At 37.4% G+C, this 27,142-nt stretch overlaps 1 protein-coding gene across 6 annotated transcripts in view; it reads right to left on the bottom strand.

Moving 5' to 3' along the window:
• GRIP1 (glutamate receptor interacting protein 1) overlaps nucleotides 1-27,142 on the bottom strand; it is an 808,853-nt gene that overhangs the window by 323,785 nt on the left and 457,926 nt on the right. The window lies entirely within an intron of this gene.

Raw genomic sequence — 27,142 nt, forward strand, 5'->3', positions numbered from 1 at the left:
TACTACTTAGCTGCCACCAGATATAAATGTTTTAAAAATCAAAGAATCTCAACTTATTAAAAGCTGATATTTTAATGGGAAGGTAATAAGTACATATATGTGTAGAATAAATACAAAATAAATGCAGAGTAGCTAAGATTCTCCTCCTTCTATCCGTAGGTTTTTGAATGCTACCAAAAATTAGAAACTCTTCTTCTTTAGTTCATATCTGGATTCAAACACTTACTGGATACGTGACCCTGGGCAAGTCACTCAGCCTGGTTTGCTTCAAGCTTTCTCATCTGTAAAATGAGCTGGAGAAGGAAATGGCAAACCACTCTAATATCTTTGCCAAGAAAACCCCCAAATGGTGGGGTTTGGGGTTTTAAAAGATAGCTCTATTGCAAAAAGGAATAATGTGAAAATAAGTATTATAACATTTGTATACGCCAGTGGAATTGCTTGTCGGTTCTGAGATTAGGGAGGGAAGATGGGAGGGAAAGAAAATGAATCATGGAAACATGGAAAAATGTTTTTTTTAAAAATAAAGAGAAAACTCCAAATGGGGTCATTAGGAGTTGGACCCAACTGAAAAAATGACTGAACAACAATGAAAAACACCCCAAACAAAACAAAACAAAAAATACAATCAACCCTTAAATTACTTCCTTCATGTGACAGATGGCTGAAGAGTATTTTATAGCTTCAAAAGATATTAACATACATCAGATTACAAAACATTCCCTAGTTGACAAATGGTAAAATGACATGAGCAGGAACTGATGAAGAAATTAAAACTATCTTTAATTTTAAGAAAAAATGCTCCAAATCACTATTGATTAGAGAAATGAAAATTGAAACAACTCTGAACTACCACCTCTCACCCAACACATTGGCTAACATGACAAAAAAGAAAATGATGAAGGCTGGAGGGGATGTGGAAAAATCAGGACACTAAGACATTTCTGGTAGATCTACAAACTGATACAACCATTCTGGGAGCAATCTGGAATCATACCCAAAGGGCCATCAAACTGTGCATACCCATTGACTCAGCAATACCACTCTTAGATATGTATCACAAAGAGATTAAAGATAAGGGAAAAGGAGCAACCTGTACAAAAATACTGATAGCAACTCATTTTGTGGTAGCAAAGAACTGGAAACTGAAGGGCTGTCCATCAATTGGAGAATGGCTGAACAAGTTGTGGTAGATGATTATATTAGAATACTCTTGAGTCATAAGAGATGACAAACAAAATGGTCACCAAAAAAAAAAAGAAACCTGAAAAGACTTATATGAAATGATACAAAGTGAAGTGAGCAGAACCAGGAGAATGTTGTACATAATAACAGTGATGATGTATGATGATCAGCTGTGAATGACTGCTGTGTTATTATCAACAAGGCAAGGATCCAGGGCAATTCCAAGAGACTCATGACAAAAATAAAGGAATATCTACCACCAAAGAAGGAACAGATGCAATCCAAATGCAAATTGAAACATATCATTCTTCACTTTATTTCTTCCATGAATTTTTCTTTAGTAAAACCAATGTTTTGTTTCACAATATACATTATCTTAAACCTATATATTGCCTGACTTCTTGGGGAAAGGAGAGAGAGATTTCAAAATGTCATAAAATGAACATTAAATATATCAAAATATAATACAGAAAAATATCATAAATAAGATAATGTACAGAGATTCAGATAAAGCAATATATAAATGAAAAAGAAAGTAAAGATCATTTTCATCTGGACAGAATCAAGGAATACTTCCTGGAGGAGAGGACATCTGAACAGGTCATTGGAAAGATTAATTTCATCACATACATCACATAAAAGACGAGAAGAGTGCATAAGACAAATAAGGTAGGTAGCTTGTACAGATGCATATGGGAAGAAAAAATGCATAATGAACAACTCATAGCCTAGCCGAGCTGAGGCATAGAGTACACAAGAAAGGAAGTACGATGAAGCAAGACTAGGACAAGACTAGAAGTTGGAACCCGATAGTGGAGGGCTTTAAATGCAGGTCCAATATGGTTATATTTTATTCTAAAGGTAACGGGGAACCACCAGAGTCTCTCTAGAGTGGAACAAAATGATCAGACATTGGCATTGGGAAAATTTTTATGGCCCATATAAAGTACAGAGAGAAACATGTGAGGACGTTTTTGTAATGATCCAGGTGATAAGGTCCTAAACCAGAGAGGTAAAAGAAACTAGAAATTGGTAGTTCATTAGCTCAAGGAAGGAGGCACTAGGAGAAAGATGGAAGAATTGGAACCATCTCCTCAACCACTACCTTCCCTCAAAACATGATGGAAATAGCCCAAGACCCTGAACCCTAAAAGCATGGTGGTTCTTCTTCAGAACACCTATCCTACTTGTAGTCCAGTTCCTGGATTCATCATATGGGAAACGATTCCTTTGGAAAGGAAGTCAGATATCCCTACAAATTGCTAATCATATGGGTCAGGCAAGCCCTTCTACCGAAAGCAGTAAGACTTCAATGCCTCATTGTTACAGTAGTCTCTTTTTTTCAGACAAAAATAATATTATCCTTTCTTGTCACCACTAACACCGACTACTAATAAAATGATCAAATGAGAGAACATTGTTAAGGGCTTTGTACAATGCCTGAAACATAGTAGGTACTCAAAATAAGTGCTTCTTTCCTTGCCATTTGCCCCACAGGATGAATTGCCAGCAAGATGCAGATAAACTCAAGAGTCCTTGGAGTGGCATCTCCCAGACCACCAATTCTACCTACTTCCAGCCTACCCCCTGAAGCCACAATCAAGGGAAACAATCCCTGTGGTGATCTGACCCAACAATTAATTGCTTCTGCAGGTGCTGAAACTTGCCACCTCTTCAGCAACCTCAGCTACTGGAAACCCAGAAAAGAAAGTTTCTAGCATTGAGTCCTTGGCACTGGCAAAGAGTCCAATATCAGAAATGGATTTGAGTTCATCGATGTAATTTGTATTACAGAAAACGTATTGTATGTGCTTTGCGGCCATGCCCTACAGGAGAACCATCTGACTTGCTGCTGAAACCTTCTCTATGGATGGTCTCTTCCATTCATTACCCAAGGGAGCTCATGGAGAACTCTTTCATTTATACCCTAAATGCTTAACACAGTGCTTTCATACTTTTGCATTCATTCATCCATTCATTCAACCATTCATTCATCCGTTCATCCATCATTGGTGGTGTGGGAGAAGGACAAATCAAATAAGACTGAGGTTTCCCTGGGAAGATTATATTACCATCAATGATGAAAACTCTAGGAGAGACAAATCTCAGAAGGGAAAATATGAAGTTTCATTTTGAATGAGAGTCAACAGGAAAGCCAGGTAACAGAGTGGATAGAGCACAAGAACTTGAGTCAGGAGGACTTCAAATCTAGGCTCAGAAACTTTCTGGCTCCATGACTCTGGGCAAAATCATAACTTTAATTACCTAGTCCTGGCAGTTCTTCTGGTTTAGAATTAACACTAAAACAGAAAGTAAGGCTTTTAAAAATATACCAGTTGATATGTATTTATTAGGTACTTACTACATGTGCAGCAAGGCTTTAGGTGCTGGAGCTACAAAGGGAGGTTGAAAACAAAATAAAACAAAAACAACAACAGCCCTTGTCATCAAGGAGCTCACAGTCTAATTAATGGCAGAGACAGCACATAAACAACAATGTACTAAAGAACCAGCTCCTATTCCCTTTCCTTCTCCCCCTCCCCATAGAAACCCTGCAGGCAAGTCATCACATCCTGGCATATGCCAGGAAATGATAACAATCCCAGCCCCAGAAGTTCCTATCAAGTTCCTATTTACTACCCCTACCTCAGGAATTTCTGTGCTCTCCCCCTACCACAGAAGTTCCTATTCACTCCAGTGTACAAAAGACCTTTAAGCCCCAGGATCAGGGCTCAAGCCATTTTCAGAGTGCCGAGCCCAAGCTGCAATTTGTTTGATAAATTCCTCCCTCTTGCATTTTACATTGTTGGTCATCATTTCATCCTTGGGATCAATTCACCGGGCACTTCATATGGGGGCTCATCCCAGGATACCACGAAGGAAATGGAGTCTGACCAACAGAGGGAGGGGACCCCTGTCACTGGGGCAACTCGAGATGATGGGATCTGGAACACGTCACTTCTCCGTGGAGGACAGTAGGGTCCAGTGAGTAAACTCCGGAGGTGTTGAATGAATGTGTGGAGAATATTGTGAGAGTGAGGGGGTAAGGTCTTTGGAGGGCTAATTGGCTGACCACTGGTCACTGGCCCCAGGGGTTGTACAGGTACAGCCTATTGCCAAGCCAGACTCATTCAGGAGAACCGCCCACCTATTTCTGAGCGTGGACCAGGAAAGTACGCGGTTCCTATTTCCCATGAGGGGATAGGTCGGAAATCCAGGGAAGTGTGTGGCTGAAGATTGTGGCACCCCTCTTGGTTATCTTCACCTAAGGATCCTCGACTCCCTCTCCCTTGGATGAGTCACAGGAAGGACCCCTCGGACTCGACTCCCTTAAGCAGGGTATTTCTGGCCAGTAGATTTTAGTTGAGGGGTTAGAGTCCCCACTGTGGGTGTTAGAGGCCCTTGCCTAGGATTCAAGTACCTGGTTTGGGGTGGTTAGAGGCCCCCCAATGGGAATTTAGGGTGGCTAGAGGCCCCTGGTTGGAATTAGAAAACCCAATGGACACACTGGAGGAAGGAGGTGCAGCCCTGGGGGAAGCCCAGCCACACCACTCTGTTTTCGGGACCACCAGCCCCTGGCCCCTTGGGGTGAGTAAAGGAGCACATCCAATCCAATGTTCATATTTGTTGTGTCTGTCTTGGCTGTCCAGTCTGTCACATATTGTCCTGTCTGCTTTCGTGTTCACCAACTTTGTGTATAGTCTACTAACTCCTTTCATCTTTTGGCATATTATGGGACAGGGAGAGTCCACCCCAGAAGTCCACTCTGCTCTCCCTCATGACTACCCATTTCTCTGTCTTCAAGGCGAGGGTCTACAATCTCTCCATGTCTGAAGTCGTGTTTAATAAACTCCCTCTTGCGTTGTACATTGTTGGCCATCATTTCTTCCTTGGGATCGATTCACTGGGCACTTCAGTACCATAAAGTTATAGAATTCCAGGAGCTGCAAGGACTGTCAGCCAGGTTTCTAGTTGGAAGGACTAGTCTGGTGATGGCTGTCAATGATTATTTGGTGACTATCAATGAATCAAAAACTTCCTTCCACTATTTAGCATAACCAATTAAAAAAAAATCTTCCACCTCCAATTTTATTAATGATTAATGATTCCTAAGAAAGAGGACCAGGCAGTGAAACTATAAAATTCAAGACAAGGATTTTGTCTTGTAAAAGCTGAGGAAAAGAGGGAGAGGTCAGATGAGACCTTACACCACTGTCAATGCATGTGGTTGAAAGGTTTTTTCTTTTGTGTTTAATAGGTTGTAACCTTCCTAAAGGTAGTGATCATTTGTCTCCTAGGTCCTGTACTTAGAGGATACTTAATAAATATTTATTTAACACAATCAGCATTCCACAGCTGGAGGTGCACTCAGAGGCCATCTAGTGAAACCAATAATTCCTCCTATAGCATTCCCAACAAGGAGCCAATATCTCAGTTCCACTTAAAGAACTCCAGTGAGAGAAAACTCCCACCTTCCCAAAGGGGCATGCTCTACTCTTAGACCACTGCAGTCATCTGGAAGCATTTCTTAGCTTTAGAAAACCCAGAGCTAACAACCCCCTCCTGTACCTCCTTCCCATTATTCCTAATTATGCCCTCAGGTAACAAGCAGAACAAGTGTAATCCCTTTTCTGAGTGAGTGCCCTTCAAAAGTGAAATGGGGAATGGCTCAACAAATTGTGTTATATAATCGTAATGGAATACTACCATGCTGGAAGAAATGATGAGCAGAATGATTTCAGAAAAGCCTCCATGAACTGATACAGAGGGAAGTAAGCATAACCAGGAGCACACCATACCCAATAAGAGCAATTTTGTGGGATGATCAACTATGAAAGATTTAGCTATTCTCAAGGTTACAACAATCCAAGATGATTCTGAAGGACATGATAAATAATGCTATCTGCCTCAAGAGAAAACTCTGATGAAGGCTAAATACAGATCAAAACATACTTTTTTTTTGTATATAGATTTTTATTTGAGGTTTTGGTTTTGTATGGATATTTTCTCACACCATGACTAAGACGGAAATGTGTTTTGTGTAATCATACATAAAAAGTATAGATTAAATTATTCACCATTTCAGGAAGGGGGGAAGGAGGAAGACAGTTTGGATCTCATCATTTCAGAAAATGTATGTTAAAGTTGTTATTACACATAATTGAGGAAAAAAAGAAAATATTACACTATTTAAAAATAAATAAATGCTAGGATAGTTTAAAAAAAAAGTGAACACATCTTTCATGTCTTCTCTAACTCTTTATCTCCAGACTACCAAGACAAAATTTCTTCCACATATGAGGATCACCTCATATGGCATAATCTCATTCTGCTCATTGTTTTTATTATGCTACTAGAAATTTGATTATTAATTGTAATCTTGAAACATAGTATCCAGAATTGATGCTCTGCATAATGGGGATTGATCAGACAAAAGTCATCAAGACAATCAAATCTCTCATTAAGAATACCATGACTCCCCTTGATGAACCTTGGACAGCAATCATAGTTTTGGCTGCCATGTTCTACTCATTTGGACTCCATGTTCCTTGAAACCCACTAGTCATTCTTTTTTGTCTAGTCACTTCACCCTTCTGCAGTTTAATGGAATGCATAGTTGATAAGATTTCTAGACATGGAATCGGGAAAATCTGAATTCTAATCCAGCCTCATATTTACTTGCTGTGTGACCCTGGGCAAGATATTTAACCTCTCTCAGTCTGTTTCCTTAACTAGAAATGAAGGCGATAAAAACAACACCTACTTTATAAGGTTGGAATAATGAACTAATGGGATAACATATATAAAGTGCTTTGCAAATTGTAAAGCATTCTATAAATATAGGATTTGAAGTTATTACTATTGAAGTTTTTATTCTTTTTTAACCCCAGTATGGATTATTATTTCCATCTAGTTATATTTAGCTTATAATATTGAGATTTTTTTTTTGGTTACCCAATGTGTTCCCTCCAAGACTCCCATTTCCCATCATTTTCAAATTTGACAAGGATTCCATCTATCTCTTCTCCTAAGGCACTGAAAATAAGTGTTGAAGAACACAAATCTTTGGGGTATCCTACTAGACATTTCCTTCTAGTTGCTCAATCATTTCTGATTCTATCAACTTTCCTGATCATTTAGCTCACATTTCTCCATCTTGTCCAGAATAGTATCCTAAGAAACTCTGTTCAATGCTTAGCTGAAATCTAGCTTGGAGAACATGGATTATTACACAGAAAACCTACTCTAGTAAACTCAGCCTTCTCAAGGATGTCCATTATCACTATTATTATTCAATGTTGTAGTAGAAATACTGGCTACAGAAGTAAGACAAGAAAAAAAATGGAAAGAATTAGAATAGGCAACAAGGAAACAAAATTCTTTTCAGATGATATGCTGGTATATTTAGCAAACCCTAGAAAATGAACTTTAAAAACTAGCTGAAATAATGAACAACTTTAGCAAAGTTGTAGGATATAAAATAAACTCACATAAGTCATCAGCATTACTACATATTACTAATGTAACCCAATAGGAAGAGATAGAAAGAGGAATGCCATTTAAATTTAAAATAACTATAGAAAACATAAGAAACTTTGCCCTCTACTTGCAAAGACAGATCTGAGAACTATACAAATACAAAACATTTTTCACACAAATAAAGACAGATCTCAATAATAGAAAACTATTCATTGCCCATAGGTAGGGGAAATCAGTACAACAAATGATAATTCTAATGAAATTATTATATTTAACATAATTCCTATATATTCTAATAAAAATTATTCAATACCATATCAATAAAACTACCCCAAAATTACAGAGGTAGGAAAAAATAACAAAATTCATCTGGAGAAACAAAAGATCAAGAATATCAAAAGAATCAAATTTTAAAATGTAAAGTAGACAAGTAGTATCAGATTTCAAATTGTATAACAAAGCAAAAATCATCAAAACAATCTGTTACTGGCTGAGAAAGGTAGATTAGTGGAATAGATGAGGCACAAAACACAAGGTAATAAATGGCCATGGTAATCTAGTGTTTGGAAAACACAAAGATCCATGCTGTTGGGATAAGCATTCACCATTTGAAAAAAAAAATTGCTAGGAAAACTGGAGAGCAGTTTGGCAGAAAATAGGCACAGAAATAACATCTCATACCATATACTAAAATAAGGTAAATAACATAGAGATAGAGATGATCATGAGAGGTAAAATAACATGGATTACATAAAGTTAAAAATTTTTGCACAAAGAAAAACAATTTAGCCAAAATTAGAAGGAAAACAAAAACATGAGGGAAAGGGGGTGGATTTATATCAAATCTCTCTAATGAAGGTCTCATTTCTCAAATATATAGGAAACCAAGCCAAATTTGTAAAGAGCCATTCCCCAATCGATAGTCCAAGGATATGAATAGACAGTTTTCAGAAGAAGAAATCAAAACTATCAGTAGATACATTTTTAAATGCTCTAAATCATTACTGATTAGAGAAATGCAAGTTAAAACAACTCCTGAGAACATCTCACACCTATCAGATTGGCTGAAATGACAGAAAAGGAAAATGGAGGGGATGAGGAAAAGTAGGGACCGCATTGTGTCATTGGTAGAGATTTTAGTTGACTCGGTCATTCTAGAGAACAACTTGGAGCTATGCCCAAAGGTCAATAAAACTTATATACTTTCATCCAGAAATACTACTACTAAATCTGTATAACCCAAGGAGATCAAATAAAAAGAAACTTTATAAACAAAAATATTTATAGTAGATAAAAAGACAAATAATTGGTAATTTAGGGGATGTTCATCAGTTGGGCAATGAACAAGTTGCAGTAGATGAAGGTGATGAAATACCACAGAAATGAACAAGATGGTTTGAGGAAAAATCTAGAAAGACTTAAATGAACTTATAATCCAAAGTATGCAGAAGCAAGAGAATATTGTACACAGCTATAGCAATATTATAAGGATGAACAATTGTGAAGGACTTAGCTGCTCTGTTCAAAACAACAATGCAAGATAATTCCAAAGGACTTATATAAAAAATTTTATCCACCTCTGGAGAGAGACACTTTGAGACAAAACAAATACATTTTGAGAATAAACTGAAATATTCTTTTTTCACTTATTTTGTTTTGTAGCCTTTTTTGGCAATATGGCTAATGTGGAAATATCTTCCATGACTTTAGACATATGACTGATATCATATTATCCGATTATTCAATGAGTGTGAGACTAGAGAGAGGAAGACGATTTGGAACTCGAAATTATTCTTAAACGAATGTTGAAAATGAAGTATAAATGGGGCCACTAGGTGATTCAGTGGATAAAGAGTCAGTTCTGAAGAAGGGAAGACCTGGGTTCAAATCTGACCTCAGACATTTTCTAGTTGTGTGACCCACAGAGAGTCATTTAATTCCAATTTTCTAGCTCATCACTCTTCTGTCTTAGGACCAATACTTAGTATCGAATCTAAGACAGAAGGTAAGGGTTTTTTAAGAAATAAAACAAAATTATTAAAGAGAAAAAAAAGAAAGAAATTGGAGTCTTCTGCTGCTCTATCAGATTATACATAAAGGAGAAATGTTACTTTTTCTTCACCAATTCCTATACAAAACAAAAAATATAGTTTTACTTAGAGAATGACAAGCCATCTATAACCCTCTCTTAACCTTAGAGGAAATAAAATAGTATTGGCTGCCATACACATTGGAAAAAAGAATTTGTTCTGGTAAGTGGTATGAGAAAGCAAACTTGATAATAGAATTGCAAACAGTCTTGGGCGGGAAATCACTTTGCAAACCAAATTAAATGATTTTTTTTATTTTGGAATAATTTATGAAAATTAATATTCTAAATTTGGGGTTAGTAAATATGTTGAAAAGAATAGATTCATTCTCTTAGCTCAACAGGCTCCCACAGGTTTACTAGAGATGAGAAGGGAAATGTTATTCTTATAGGTTAAAAAGTGAGGAATTTATTGTATCCAGTAATAGATAAAAGAAAAAGTACCACTACATTCCTTAACTATAAATCAAATAATGTAGATATTGCTAGGGAATACTCAAATGTTTCCTGCCTTGATGCCTAATCAGTTCAATTTTCTCTGATTTTGGGGGGAATATTCAATCTATAAAAACATTAGAGTGTACAAAAAAAAAAAAACCTAATGCATCCAAAATTAGAAGGGAAGCAACAAATTGGGAAACAATCTTCATTACAAAAACCTTTGACAAAGGTCAAAAGTAATTACTCACATTTATAAAGAGCTAAACCAGTTGTACAAAAAAATCAAACCGTTCTCCAATTGATAAATGGGCAAGGGACACGAATAGGCATTTTTCAGTTAAAGAAATCAAAACTATTAATAAGCACATGAAAATGTGCTCTAAATCTCTAATAATCAGAGAAATGCAAATCAAAACGACTCTCAGGTATCACCTCACACCTAGCAGATTGGCTAACAAGACCACAAAGGAAAGTAATGAATGCTGGAGGGTATGTGGCAAAGTTGGGACATTAATTCATTGCTGGTGGAGTTGTAAATTGATCCAACCATTCTTGAGGGCAACTTGGAACTATGCCCAAAGGGCGATAAAAGACTGTTTGCCCTTTGATCCAGCAATAGCACTACTGGGTTTGTACCCCAAAGAAATAATAAGGAAAAAGATTTGTACAAAAATATTCATAGCTGCCCTCTTTGTGGTGGCAAAAAATTGGAAAACGAAGAGATGCCCTTCAATTGGAGAATGGCTGAACAAATTGTGGTATATGTTGATGATGGAACTATTGTGCTCAAAGGAATAATAAAGTGGAGGAATTCCATAGAGACTGGAACAGCCTCCAGGAAGTGATGCAGAGAGGACCAGAACCAGAAAAACATTGTACAGAGACTGATACTTCTCCATTAGTGTCAATACAGTGATCCTGTACAACTTGGAGGAATCTATGAGAAAAACCACTATCCACATTCAGAGGAAACACAGTGGGTGTAAAAACACCGAAGAAAAACAACTGCTTGAATACATGGGTCGAAGGGATATGGTTGGGGATATAGACTCTAAATAAACATCCTCGTGCAAAGAACATCATTGAAATAGGTTCTGATCAAGGACAGAAGTAATACCAAATGAAATTGTGCATCAGCTGTTGGAATGGTAGGTGGAGGGAAGGGAGGGAAATAAAGTGAATATTGTAACCAAAAAAATAAAATATTTTTTAAAAAAATTAAAAAATCAAAAAGAAATAAAAAAGAAGAGGTTTCCTAAATGGGGAGAGCTTCTAATTAATGTTGAAATCACAGGTAAGAGCAAAAAGCAGGCTGTGGGTAGAAGATACATAATTTTTTCAAAGGTCTGAGTCTTGTTTACCATCTCAATCTTAATAAGGAAAAAAAATTTTTTTAAGTTGAGTAATATGTAAAAATACATATAATACTAATAAAAAAGAATGAAATAGATAGAAAACTATACAAGTGGGAGACCTGAACCTTCCTCTATCAGAACTAGATAAATCAAACCAAAAATTAAGTACAAAAGACCTAAGACAGAAGGAAAACAACTGCTTAATTATATGGGCTACGGGGATATGGTCGGGGATGTAGACTCTAAATGAAGAACCTATTGCAATCACCAACAACTTGGAAATAGGTTTTGATCAAGGACACATGTAATACCCAATGAAATTGCGTATTGGGAAGGTTGTGGGAAGGCGAGGGAGGGAAATAATATAATTCTTGTAACCAAGTAATAATGTTTTAAATTGACTAAATAAATTAACTTAAAATAATATAAAATAAATAAAAAGATCTCTATGAAAAACTTTAGTATTTACTGTGAGAAAAGGGAGACCCTGGCACAGACCCCCACCCTCCACATGATGTGTTTGCATTAAGTGTTCCATGAACCAAGCAAAATGGCAGCAGCACAAAGGAAATGGAAACTGTGTAAATGCAGAGACGTCTCCATCCCAGATGTTCTAATGGACAGTCTTCTGAACTCATATTGGTCTAATTAGCCACAGCCTATCACACTGTACCCCGATGCCAACATGATGGTGTCATTGGTCCTCTTCAAAAATAAAAAAACAAGAATAACCAGAGTGCCTGAAAAAGAATAGGGACTTAAAAATGCTTGATCTCTTCCATTCAGGAGAAATCTTTGCAAATGACAGCTTAACACATCAGTGGAGTCTGTTAGGAACAACTAGAAAATTTTGGAAATTTGCATCTATGAATCAAGGTCTGAATCACTGTCAACTGTGAAGAATAATCCCCTAAATGAACTGCTACTTCCACTGTGGTGATGCTGATTTCCATTTGAGAGATTGCAAGCATAAAAAGACCGGGGACCATCCCTGAGTGTTTTTCAGCCACCGAGATGCATGATACCCAGTCCAGTACCTTCAGAGACCTCAGGAAACAGCATTTAACAGTAACTTTACATATGTCAAAATGACTACCAGTCTCAAGAATTTAGCATTGAAAATCTGAATAGTCTTTTCATGTCTTACTGATACATCTCAGCCCTATCTATATGTTTCATTTCTCAAGGTGATTTGCAATTTTTAAAAAAATTTTATTTAATTAATTAATTTAGAATATTTTTCCATGGTTATAAGACTCATGTTCTTTCCTTCCTCTCCCCCCACTCCCCTCCCATATCTGATGAACAACTCTACTGGGTTTTATGTGTGTCATTGATCAAGACCTACTTCCATATTATTGATATCTGCACTAGGGTGATTGTTTAGAGTCTACGTCCCCAATCATATCCCCATTGACCCATGTGATCAAGCAGTTGTTTTTCTTCTGTGTTTCTTTTCCCACAGTTCTTGATTTACAACTTTAGAAAGCATTTTTAAACCCTTATGTTAACAGCCAATTAACTGGGCATCTATGCCACATTATCAAGTGTGGACTATCATTGGAATAAGAAATCTAGAGTTTTGTTGTATCCATTAATCTTTTTCAAATCCACATTTCACAGACCAAAGGATTACCCTAAAGTAGGCTTGACACTTGGTTCAATTCACATCCCAACATCTTCTGCAGAGCTCAGGAAAGCCTGAGGCAGGAGAACCATCAGCAAATTTTAAGCCATTTCCTAAATCTTAAGCTCTTAAAACTATTATAGTCTGATCTAGGGGCTGCCTTTCTCCCTCTGTCATTTATTCGGCTTTTCCCCATATTCTCAATTTCTCCTCTTTTTCCAGATCGGAATATATGCAATTGCCATTCTTTTAATGTGGATATGAGTTTTAGCAGAAATAGCTGCCAAAAGACAAGAAAAGATTGAACTCACTTTACTACACCATGACTAATTGGGGAAAACACACATTAGGAGAATATCTGTAGGCTTATAACATTTCACCAGCATACCAGCACACTATAACCAGCATTTTACAATATTGGCTAATGAAGAGAAAAGGTTTCCTGATGCTCAGTGGAAACTTCCGTGACCAAATTTTTTTTAGGAGGGGGAGTATTCTGACCCATTCTAGTCAAAATAACATCATCCATCACTCCCCAATACCTTTAAAAAATGATCTAAATATGGAAAGCAAGAAATGAGGCTGCCTGTATTCACATTAGAAAAAAAAATTATTAGACACCACACTTTTTTTTAAAGTCTCTGTCCTTGAAGAGCTTATATCCCACTGGAGAAGGAAAACAACATGTAACTAAATATCTACATGCTAGGTGCATATACAGTATTTGGAAAATAATCGGTTATTTTCACTAGCAGCTAGGGGGATTGGGAAGAGCCTCCTGAAGGAGGTAGCCTTTCAGCTGAGTCTTGAAGGAAGCCAAGGATTCCAAGAGACAAAGTTGAAGAGAGAGGGTATTCTAGGTATGGGGAACAGCCAGTAGAGAGAAAAGACAAAGAGTCACATGTGGACAATAGCAAATAAGTCAGAATGGTTGGACAGTAGTATGTGTAGAGAGGAGTAATGTTTGAGAAGACTGAAAAGAGTCAGTGGATTGAGAGTCAAGACTAGAAATGGACATCCTGGGTTCAAATCTAGCCTCAGAAACTTCCTGGCTGTGTGACCCTGGACAAGTCACTTAACCTCCAGTGCCTAGCCCTTACTGCTCTTCTGTCTTGGAACCAATACACAGTATTGATTCTAAGATGGAAGGTTAAAAAAAAGACTAAAAAAAGAAGAATGGGTCAAATTGTGAAAAGCTTTGAGGACGCCAAAGAAGAGGTTATATTTAATCCTCCAGGTAATAGGGAGCCACTGGAATTTAATGGATAAGGAGGAAAGTTAACACAGTCAAGTGTTTTGGGCAAATCACTTTGGCAAGCTATGTGGAGGCTGGATTGGGTGAAAGAAAACTTGAGGCAGGGGTACCAAGGACACAAATATTCCAATAGTCTAAGACAGAATTGATAAGGTCAGAAGTAGGGTAGACATTATGTGAGAAGAAAGAAGGGGAAATACTTAAGATATTTGGTTTAGAAAGAAACAACATTTGGCAACTGATTGGCTATGTGAAAGCAAGAGAGAGCCTGAAATGATGGCAGTGACCTTAATGGGTGAGAAGTTCAGAAGTATCTTTTTTCAGAGGGAGGAAAGGATGGAGGTGGAAAGAAAAGAAAATAAGTTTTGGATTGAAAAAATTAAATTAGGTTGAAAAGAAAAGTAATAGTCAGAAGTGAAGGCACTTGAGTAACGACCCAGAGACAACCTGAGTCAAATTTCAAACTTAAATCAATTCTGAAATCCCTTTCTACTTGGACCTCAGAATCCAGCTGTAATCCAGAGCCAAGATGTCAAAGGATAATAATATTGGAAATGAAAAGGAAACTATGAATACCATAAGGACCTTCAAGGAAGAATTAACTGAACTTGTGCATGAGAGATAAAGATGAAGAAAGAATCCGCGTCTATTCCCAAATTTCAATTCTAAATATCCCAATCTGAAATCTGGATCTTTGTTATTTTCTCATTTCCAGTAATGTTTGACTCTTCATGTCTCCATTTGGTGTTTTCTTGGCAGAGATATTGAAATAGCTTGCTATTTACTTTTCCAGCTCATTTTACAGATGAGTAAACTGAGGCAAACAGGGTTAAATGACTTGTCCAGGTTCACACAATTACTAAGCATCTGAGGCTGGATTTGAATTCATGAAGGTGAGTGTTCTTGATTCCAATCCCTCTATCTGTTGCATCACCTAGCCACCCCAGATTCTAGCTTAGATGATCTAACCCAACTTCATCAATGAAGAAATGAAGCTTGGAAAGGAGGAGAGACTCATAAGGTCACACAGTCAATAACAGAACTGTTTGAATTGGTAGTGCCTTTAGTAGAAATGGTGAAATTGAAAAGGAGGCTCGCTTTAGAGGGAAGATGATGAGTTCTGCTTTGGCCAGAAAATGAAGCATCATGACCGCCTAAGACAAAGAAGGTAGGAGAACAGTATACCATCACTTTGCCTTTCTATGCTGAGGATTACTTCTGGCCCATTGATCCAGATAATCATAAATACACTTTTGTTGGGATATACTTTCCTCTGACATGTGTAAAACTAAAGCCAGCAGGAACTTTACCTAGCCTGTAAAAAAGGAAAAAAGTCTGACCCCTGAAATAAAGCTTTTCCTTTGATTTCCCAGGTATTAACTGAACACATTTTAAAAGTAGGGTTGTGAAAAATCTCTTTTTTTCTGGATTTTGTTGTCATTCTCCAGATCTACTAGTCCTTTATATCTCCCCCCACTCTAAAGCCCCTTATTAATTTCTGTGCACACCTCTCCATGGGTCAGGGTAGGAGAGCAGCAGTCATCATTGTCATCAAGGCTGTCAATATCCCTCAGCATCCAGGCCACTGCTTTCAAGGTTGAAAGACACAAAACACTTAAGAGTCCCTTCCAGCCACTCTGGTGTTCACTGATACTGAAACAGATACCACTGTGCTAAGAGGTACTTTAGAGCAGGGGAATCTGCAATATGTTACACCCTCCACTGTGGGGAATGTCTTGGGTGTCCTTAATGCTTAATTTCTAAAATCTAGATCAGGATTCCTAACCTAGGGTCAGTGGACATATTTCAGGGAATCTGTAAGCAAGCATGGGGGGGGGATTACATTTTTATTTTCACTGACCTCTGAAATTTAGCATTTCTCCCCAGAATGAATTTAAATTTATTAAAAATTTTAAATTAAAAATTTATATATATACTAATTCTGAGAAATCTGATGACTTCAGATCACCAATAGGATCCTTGATATCCTCCCCCCCAAAAGCCTAAGATCTTCTGATCTAGGTAATTGAAAAAACATTTTTCTGAAAGAAAGAATCCTAAAAGTTCAGTCAAAGGGAAAATTCAATGACCAAAACAGTAGGCCTGAAGAATAAGGTTAAGGAGAAACTTCTGTATTGTAATAAAACTCTAAGCTATTGTAATAAAACTCTAAGATTGAATAACAATCTATAATTTTTGTATTTTTTTTTGTATTATAAAAGGGAAGACCTCCCTCAAAAAAGATTACTCCATATCATCTCACCCACAGTCAGAATGCCTGAAATTTAATGAAAGCTTTTGTAAATTGTGAATGTTTCATGCCATGTCTAGTGGATGCAAAGATTAAATAGTTTTAAAGAATTAAATCCTCTTGGCTGCTGACTAACCTATTTAGATTTCTGGGGAATTCAATTTTTCTTAAATTTACATATGCTTATGCATATACATAGAAATATATACATTTCAACATATATTAATTTTCTATATTTATCCAAAGTCTTTAAATACTTGGCAAAGCAGAATTCTAGCCCTCTTAGTAAATGTTAGCTAACTGGCAATACCAGGTATTACAGTGAGAAGAATGATTTTGTTGCAAAAGAAGAAGATTCTAGGCATGCTAGAATGAGTCTGTTCTCAATAAATCCTTCTTTTAAAAACTCATATCTCCCATTTTTTAAGCAGTACTATGTATTAGCTTTAAGCCAGAAGAACAGCAAGGGCTAGGCAATGGGGATTAAGTATCTGAGGTCACATTTGAACCCAGGACCTCTTGTTTCTGGGTCTGGTGCTCTATCCACTCAGACACCTCACTGCCTCCTTTGACATTTTCCCTAATTAGTATACTTCCTCTACATTATTATTTATTATTCACTTAAATACAATTTATTAAGCATCTACTATGCAACGCATATACTTATGTGTGACTTTGTACATGCATTTATTTCTTCATACATATATTTATATGTATGCACATGCATGTATGGATACATATATTTGTGTGCTAATATGCAGAAGTTAAAGGAGAAATAGGAGGTGACATGTGCCAGAGGACATCAAGCTACTACCACTATCTATCTACCTATCCTGAAATCCTGGTGGGGACAACCCAGAACTCTAAACCGAAGAGCCAGGAAAACAGCAATGCCTCTTAAGTCCCCAGCTCCGCCTCTTCTAGCATGTTCCTTTCCTCAACTATCATTCAGGGGAACAACCCTTGGGGAGAAGGAACTGGACATCTTGAAGACTTCCAATCAATTTCCACCAAAATCTAAGTAAGACCAAGAATCCCAGGAACAGCAGCTCCTCCTGCCCTCCCCAACCTCATTGGTATTGCTATTGGTACTGCTTCTAACTCGCCTCCACCTCACTCCAAACTTATATCAAAAAAGCAAAACTTATGGAGATGTAACTTGTCAACAGTTGAAGCCCCCCCCATTTCCTACCAAAGACCCAAAAAATAAAATTCTCACTACCAAAGTTTTTGGCTGCATGGCTCAATGGTTTTTATTAAAGGAGATGATACTAAAGAAGATGGATTCCTTTCGGTTCCAACCTGAGGACCCTGGGAACTTTGCAACAGATTTATCTAGCTGAAATCTCCTATCTATGTTGAACCCCCTCCCCGGTAGAATGTGAGCTCCCATAATTCAGGGCTAGTCTTTTTCTATTCATGTACTCATGTTCTTAGCAAATAGAAAATATTTCTCAACCATACAATCACACACGTTGTCTTAGCAACAGAATGTTAGCATAAGAGCAAGCACTTTCATTTTTCACTTTTCTATCTCCATTGCCCAGCACAGTGCTGGCACACAGGGGTATTTAATAAATGTTTGGTGGAGGATTGATTTCTGGCCTGAGAACTCCAATCAAGCTACACTGTGAGGGAAACTGGCTGTCTGCTTTCACTTGGGAACCAAGCCATCAATGATTGCATTATTTTTAGTAGAAGACGTGCTACAAGTTTCCAAACAGCAGTGTGCAAACTAAATTTTAGAATGCAATGGTCAGCAAGGAAACTGTCAATATTCATTTTACATCTTATGCTTATTAGTTAGTTAATTCAGATAATAAGTTTACCTGACTTATTATCAATGACTGCAGATGGCCTAACCTGGTGTACATGGTAAGTGACTTCACAGAAAGAGAATGTAAAGCTTCCATTTCCTGGGGGAAATGCTGAGCAGCTGATTAAGGGAATTTCTTTAAATCCCACATTTAACATTCTTGCCTTAGCAACAATGTTGCTCCACTTTGGTTAAATCCTTTAAATCTGAATATTTAAAAGATACATTCTATCCATGTCTCACTTAGTATCATGTAATCCCTAGAAATGCAAATACTAATTCAATTAATCAAGCAAGTATTTAGGAATCCCCTACAATGTAAGGCAATAGCCCTTGCCCTTGAAGAGTTCACAATCTAATGGGGGAGATGATGAGCAAAAAAGGATGTGATACACACAGGAAAACTAGGGGGAAAATCAACAGAAGACTGGGACAAAAGTCCTTTTGCATTCTTTCTTTTCCTATTACATATGAGAATAAAACCCCTTTACTATTTGGTTTATAGATGGGACAACTAGGTGACACAGTGGACAGTGCATTAGGCTTGGAATCAGAAAGACTCATCTTCATGAATTCAAAGTCAGTCTCTGATATTTATTAGCTGTATGACTCTGGTCAAGTCATTTAATCTTGTTTGCCTCAGTTTCCTCATCTGTAAAATAAGCTGGAGAAGGAAATGGTAAAGAAAACCCCAAATGGGGTCATGAAGACAACAACCACTATTTGGATCATGATTTTTAAGAGTTGATAAGGCTAAATGACCATCCCTAGGATCTGGGGCACCTCGGTGACAGTAGATAGAGCAATAGGCTTGTAATCAGGAAGACTCATCTTCATGAGTTCAAATCTAGCCTAAGGCACTTCCCAGCTGTGTGACCCTGGGGAAGTCACCTAAGCCCACTGCCTAACCCTTACTGTTCTTCTGCCTTGGAACCAATTCTTAGCATTAATTCTAAGATGGAAAGGAAGGGTTTAAAAAAATACAAACCAAGATCACCCTATAATCAGTGCCTATGACTCCAGCTCAAACCATGCTTGAGATCTTTCTGATTTGGAAGTAACTGCCAGGGCTCCACCGAAAAGCCAAGATCAGGTGTAGAAAGACCTACATGAACTGATACAAACTGAAGAAAATGACTGAAACTATGAAAATATAAAGAAAACCAAAATCTAAAACACAAGAAATCCAAAAGAGAATACTTCAAAATTATAAAGATCAAGCATGGCTGGAATGAAAAGATACAAAAGGACATTTCTAATCCACCCCTTTGTGGAGATGGGAGGTCCACAGGGTTTCCACATTTCACTTTTTTTTAGATTTTTTCCAGTATACAGATTGGCTGTACTGATTTCTTTCCCCTTCTTTTTCTTTTTTGAATTAAAAAAATAATAATATAGGTGGCCCAGGCGATAGAGAGTCAGTTCTGGAGACCCCGCTCAAATCTAGCCTCAGGCACTTCCTAAATGTGTGCAAGTCACTATTCTAAGATGGAAGGTAAGGATTTTTTTGTTTTCTTTTTTCTTTTTTTTCTTTTTTTTTCTTTAATTCCTTTTTATTTATTTATTTTTTTTTTAATATATTTTATTTGATCATTTCCAAGCATTATTCGTTAAAGACATAGATCATTTTATTTTCCTCCCCCCTACCCCCAATAGCCGACGTGTAAGTCCACTGGGCATTAGATGTTTTCTTGATTTGAACCCATTGCTTTGTTGATAGTATTTGCATTAGAGTGTTCATTTAGAGTCTATCCTCTGTCATGTCCCCTCAACCTCTGTATTCAGGCAGTTGCTTTTTCTCGGTGTTTCCACTCCCATAGTTTATCCTTTGCTTATGAATGGTGTTTTTTTCTCCTGGATCCCTGCAAGTTGTTCAGGGACATTACACCGCCACTAATGGAGAAGTCCATTACGTTCGATTATGGAAGGTAAGGATTTTTAAAAAATACTATTTGTTTTTTGAAATGACTCTTTGGGGAAAATAGGGTGAGGGCAAACTGGGAAATTATGTTGATGTAAAAGTCAAGCCATCAATAAAATTTACTAAAAAAAGAATATCCAGGATTAAATTTCAAAACTCATCCTTCTTCCAGACTTAACTGTTTCTGCTCCACCATTCTTTTATCGTCATAACCTCAGAGTTATCCTGGACTTCTCATTCTCTATCATTCCATAAAGCCAATCAGTTATGGAATCTTGCCATTTCTTCCTCTCCATAATATGTCTCATTTCTGACACTTTCACTCTACTCAAACATTTAACAACCAGGGAAGGGAGGGGGAGATATATGCAACACATACACTTTAAATTTAATCTGCACTATTAACACTTTAAGTCTAGACAATCAATAATTAAGCCCCAATTTGTAGCATTTATTTCTTTCTTAAGTAGCAGAGCCAAGTTTATTTTTTCCCCTATTGACAATTTCTAACATGCAAATGCTCATAGGGAAAATTTAACAATATGATTATTAGTTTGACCTGCCTCTGGCACCTCCCTAGCTTCCCTCCCTAACCAGTTCTATAATTTCTCTCTTACACCACTGGACTCCTCCTAATTCCCCAGTCCATCCCCACTCTACCTCTTCCTCCACAGTGCAAACTCCTGACTTCCCCCTTTCTGAGTTGGCCCCTCAGTGCAGTTATAACCTATCCATTTTCCAGGCCCCTACAGCATCAGCTGTCCAGGTACCACTGGAAAAACTACACACAATCCTCACCACACCAAACACACCACGTGCCTGCTCCCAATTATCTTGTGGCTGCAGCAAATGACCCTTGAAGGATGGGCAATGTACTCTGGGGCAATGAGCAGATGAATGAGAATTATGCCTCTCCCCACTTCCTTTCATTTTGGTGGGATTATTGGGAGTTTCCTAGCATCTCCTGAAATTATCTTTCTCCTACAAACCCACCCTTCCCTATTACTGTCCAGGGTACCATCATCCTCCCAATCACCCAGATTTACAAGCTCCACATCATCCTCACCTCTTCAGCCTCTCGCAGCCCCCATATAAAATCAATCACCAAATTAGGTCCTCATTCCCTTTTACCTACCCTATTGCAATTGCCTCCTAATTGGTTTCCTTCTCTCACATTTATTCCCTTCTCTGACACATCCTTGATGAAACTGCCAAAGTCATTTTCCTAAATCATGGGTCTGACCAATTCACTTTCCTAACTCAATAAACTCCAGTGGCTCCCCATTGACTGGAGCATCAAATATTATCTCATCTTTTTTAAACTTCTATTTTTGTAAAAGTTTCCTAATATATATATATATAATTATTAATAAAAACAGGTATATAATTTATGAATATATATATAGTTAAAACCAATTTATAATAGCAATACATTTATTTATATAAATATATAAACATGTATATAATGATTATATTAGCATATTACATATTCTAGACTGCATATTATAAATTATATGTAATATGTATATATGTATATTATTTAAATTTGTTATTATATCTTATAGGATTGCTATACAAATATAATAAAATTATATATTATAATAAAATTGTGATATATAAATATAGTAAAAATATTATTCTATATTACAAAAATATTATAAGTTATATAATGTACTTTTATTAATGTTATTATATTATCATTTTAACCAGAATTTTTATAATGCTTTAAGGGTGGCGAAGCACTTATCTAATATTCCCTTCACAGTAATTATGGGAGGTAGGTACTATTATTATCTTCATTTTAGAGATAAGGAAACTAAGACAGATGGGTAAAGTGACTTGTCGAGTCACAGTTAGTGTTTAAGACTTGATTTGAATCTAGGTCTTCCAAAGTCCTTACCTAGTACTCTATCCATTGTACCAATTAGCTGCCAAAAATGACATGAATGATTCAAAAAGTTTTAATTAATTGGCTTAGACCTTTGCTAGTCCTTCTAACTGGTGTGCCTTGCCTTAGCCTCTCTCTCCTGCTAACACATCCTCTACATGTCTGTAAAAGTGATTTTTCCTTCAGTGCAAATCTGACACATTTTCATCCCTTCTCCATCAACTCTGGTGTCTCAGTACAACCTCTAGGATCAAATAGCAACTCCTCTGTTTAGTTTTAAAGCCATTCACAATCTCAAACCTATCTTTCCAGTTTCTTTGGGCATTCCCCTTTGTTAAATTTAATTGTAGTTGGACTCTGAATATTTATATAGGTAGTCACTAGGGATTTAATTTCTAAATCCCAAATGAATTACTAAAGTAAAATTAATTTATGGTAGTTTATTTACAATAGAGGGAAGATATTAAGGAATGAGAGAAAAGGGGGGAAGAGAGAGAGAGAGAGAGAGAGAGAGAGAGAGAGAGAGAGAGAGAGAGAGAGAGAGAAGAGAGAGAGAGAGAGAGAGAGAGAGAGAGAGAGAGAGAGAGAGAGCGAGAGCACTCTAGTTTCCTCTGATACCAGTTAGAAATTCTAAGCCAGGGGAAAAAGTCTCAAGATGATGGGCCTTTCTTGGAGGTGTCACTAAGTCAACCTTTCACTCACCAATGATGACCATCTAAATGAAAAGAAGTCTGGGTGTCTGTCTTGTAGTTGCTCCTCAAGGGTCTATCTTCTAGTCGCTCCTCTGAGTCAGAGAAATCTTCCAAATCCAAGCTCAAGAGGCTGATCCTCCATCCAACTCGAAACTCGAATCGAATATCCTTCTGGCCTTTTCATCCTCTTTTTAAAGGATCTTTTTCTCTTGTGTCACCTCTCCTAAATTTCACATCTACCAATCACAGCAGATGCCAGGACTGCCCACTCTTTAGTTCTCACCTTCTTTGGTTATACTATATCTTTTGGGGTTACTTAACACTTTTTTGGTAAGTTCACCTTTTGTAGTTACTTAAAACCTTTTTGTAGATTAAAATCTAAAAATAGATTGTGGATTACAATTCTAGCTTCACTATAAACAAAGAGCTAAATACCTTCATTTTTACAACTAGGAGAATACAACTTTATCTTTACAATAAAGGAAGAGCTAAGTATCTTCATTGTTACAATCAGGAGGTAGCTAAATCCAATCTTCATACCCTCCCATATTCTATTACCCAATTAAACTGGTTTTCTCTCTGTGAGTCATAGATGATGCTCCATCTATTATATTTCTATTTCTGAATGGTGGTCTCCCTTGAGTACAATGCATTCCTTAATTATTGCTGCCTTATTCAGTGCCCCTTTTTGTTTAAGACATAGTTCAGGTACTACCTTCTTTATGATGCTTCTTCTGACTCCCTCCACACCCAAAAAAACCCCTACTGCCTGCCCTCCCAAATTGCCTTGAATATAACTACTTTGTATTCATTTGTATTTATTCACTTTATACTTATTCTACATCTGCATATATATAATATATATTTTAAACTTTGGCTCACTTTGATTAGAATATAAGATCTCCAAGAGTAGAAATTACTTAATTACTGGTGTGGGTATCCTTTGGCACAATGGCTGTTATAGTATAGACCAAAAAAGTCTAGCTGATTAATTAGCTGAATGAAATATGTCTAAGTAGGCTATACTATTTAAGACATATATGGAACTAATAGAAATATGTAAAACTGTAAGTCAGTCATTAATGAATGAGTGCTCAAAGGACATGAAGGCGGCTCCTAAATTATTACAGATGATTAACCATTATATGAAAGAATATTGCAGAAGGCAGCTAAGTGGCTCAGTGGATAGAGATCCAGGAGTTGGGAGGTTCTGGGGGTTCAAATCTAACCTCAGATACTTCCTAGTTCTGGGACCCTGGGCAAGTCTTTTAATCCTGTTTGCCTCAGTTTTCTCCTTTGTAAAATGAGCTAGAGAAGGAAATGGCAATCTATTATCTCTGCCAAGAAGACCCCAAATAGGATCACCAAGTGTCAAGCATGATTGAAAAATAACTGAGCAATATCACCAATGAAGTAAGCAAAAGCAGGAAAAGAATATATGGAAAATGCAGAAAATATACCAGACATAAATATAAAAAACAATAAAACAGTCAAAACTGAATGTTTTTAGGCTGTTAGGTGGCCCAATGTATAGGAATGTAGAATCAGGAAAATCTGAGTTCAAATCCAGCCTCAGATGCTCACTAGATGTATGACCCTGGGCAAGTCACAACCTATGTTTGTCTCACTTTCTTTAACTGTAAAATGGGGATAATAATAGCATCATTGTTGTGAGGATTAGTACAGTGCCTAGCATATAGCAGGCCTTATATAAATAATCCTCCTTCACTATAAAAGACCAAGTTTGGCTCCCAAGAAGAGACAACTGAAAGTTCAATCTATTGCAGAGGAAGGGATAAAAATGGCGTGAGAATGCTGCATATCTTGCCAGACCTTCAATAGCTTGGTTAGTTTTGATGAGCTCCCTCCACTCCCCTTTTATTCTATGCCAAAAAGGGATAGTTTTCTGGGAAGAGGGAGAATAGGAAATACATTAGAAAATATAGAAACAAAGATAACAGTGAAATTTTATTTTTTTAAAAAGAAAGAAAACCCTAAGACTGTGAAAAGGATCAAACTAGGATACCATAGTACAGAAATAGGTAGGTCTCTTTAGGCTCTCCTATTGAAACTATAGAAATCTTTTCATGTTGGAAGTTTTCAGCACCATTGGATTGCTTCTCGGATGGGAAGTACCCTCTACTCCTATGGCCTCATCTTCTAATTCAGTAGTCTCTTGCAGACAGTCCAATTTAAGGAGGAGATCAGACTGAAGCCAATCATGTCTTCATTTCTCTCTAGGCGGCTCAGCTCACTCATTTCCAAGACTTTCTGTACCAATGCTAACCATAAAACCTTTGTAAACTGTCTTTCATTTATGAATTGGGATAAAAAATGATTAAGGTCTGTATGCCCAGCTTAGAAGGCTCTTCCAAAGATTAGTAGAGTTATATAAAAATCCCATGTCAAACTGTGGTGCCAGAACATAAAGGGATATTTTGTTGTTCAGTCCCTTCATTCCATTTGGGGTTTTCTTGACAAAGAGAGTGGTTTGCCATTTCCTTCTCCAGTCCATTTTACAGATGAGGAAATTGAGGTAAATAGGGTTAAATGACTTGCCTAGGGTCAGAGAGCTAGTAAGTGTCTAGGGCCATATTGGAACTCAGGAAAATGAGTCTGGCTTCAATCCTGGCACTCTGTCCATTGCTCCACCTAGTTACCCTAAAAGGGATATTACTACAACTTAGTATATTAATAACTTACAGAATGATGAATTAGAAGAATTGAGAGAAACATGGAAAGACATTCAAAATTACAAAGAGTGATGTAAGAGGAAGAAAACATGATATATGACTTCTTGTTCAGTTGTGGCCAACTCTTCATGATCCCACAGACCATAAAAGCCAGGCTCTTCTCCACTCTCTCAAAGTCTGCCTAAATGCATGTTCATTATTTCCATGATGCTACCTCTCCATCTCACCCTCTATTTTCCCCCTTTCCTCTTGCCTTCAATCTTTCCCAACATCAGGGTATTTTCCAATGAGTCCAAAGAATACAAGCTTTAGCTTCAATGTTTGATCTTCCAATGAGTAGGATAGCAAGCACAACAGCAAAGGACTCACTGAATATACATAATTTTAATGACCAAGCTTGGTTCTAGTAAATAGCAGAAGGAAATAGAACAAGTGGCAATGATGATGCTTACAGAGATCATCTCCCTTATCTGATCAGATCATGAGTGGATTTTAACCTATATCAGCCTGTCCCACCTACTACCTGAGGAAAAAAATCAGAGATGAAGCGATGTGTTCCTCCTTCTGTGGTCACACACACACACACACACACACACACACACACACACACACACAAAACCCAGACATCTCCCTCCATCCCCTTAACAAAAAAATAGAAACTCCTCTGTTCAGCTTTGAAACTCTTACACAACCTGGTCTCAACCTACTTGTCTATCCTCATTGGACATTAGTCCCCCTCCTGCACTGTGATTGAACGAAACTGACCTCTTTTTTCTTTAAAAAAAAAAAAAGAAAAGAAAAAAACCAACCCTCCTGTCACTGGAGCTTTGCATTGGCAACTTCTCCATGCTTAAATGTGCTCACTGCCTTCTTACTCCACCTCATCGAGTCCTTCCTTTTTTTTTTTTTAAGATGCAGCTCAGGTACCATCTTCTGCACAAAGCCTTTCATGATGATCCCAACTACTAGTGCCCACCCTCCTAGTCCATCAGCGGGGATGTGTCTGCTTTAATTTTCTCTCCATTCCAATCCATCCTCCATTTGGCTACATGAGTGATTTTCCTAAAGCATGAGTCTGATCATGGCACACACCCCATTCCCAACTCAATAAACTCTCGGTTGGCTCTCAGATCAAATACAAAATCTTCTGTGTGGCTTCCAAAGCCCTTCATAGCCTAGCCCCTTCCTACCTTTCCAGTCTTCTGTACCTTATTCTCTGATGTGTTCTCTTTGACCCAGTGACACTGGCTTCCTGGCTGATCCACAAACAAGATATTCTGACTCACGGCTCCAGACATTTTCTCTGGCTATACCCCATGCCTAGAACCCTTCCTTTGCTTTGACTTTAACTTCCTGTAAATCCCAACTAAAATCTCATTTTGTACTGGAAGTGTGCCCCAACTCTGCTTAATTCCAGTGCCTTCCCTCTGTTGTTCCCTATTGATTCTG

The sequence above is a fragment of the Monodelphis domestica genome, chromosome 5 (assembly GCF_027887165.1).
Source record: "Monodelphis domestica isolate mMonDom1 chromosome 5, mMonDom1.pri, whole genome shotgun sequence".
NCBI lineage: Eukaryota > Metazoa > Chordata > Mammalia > Didelphimorphia > Didelphidae > Monodelphis > Monodelphis domestica.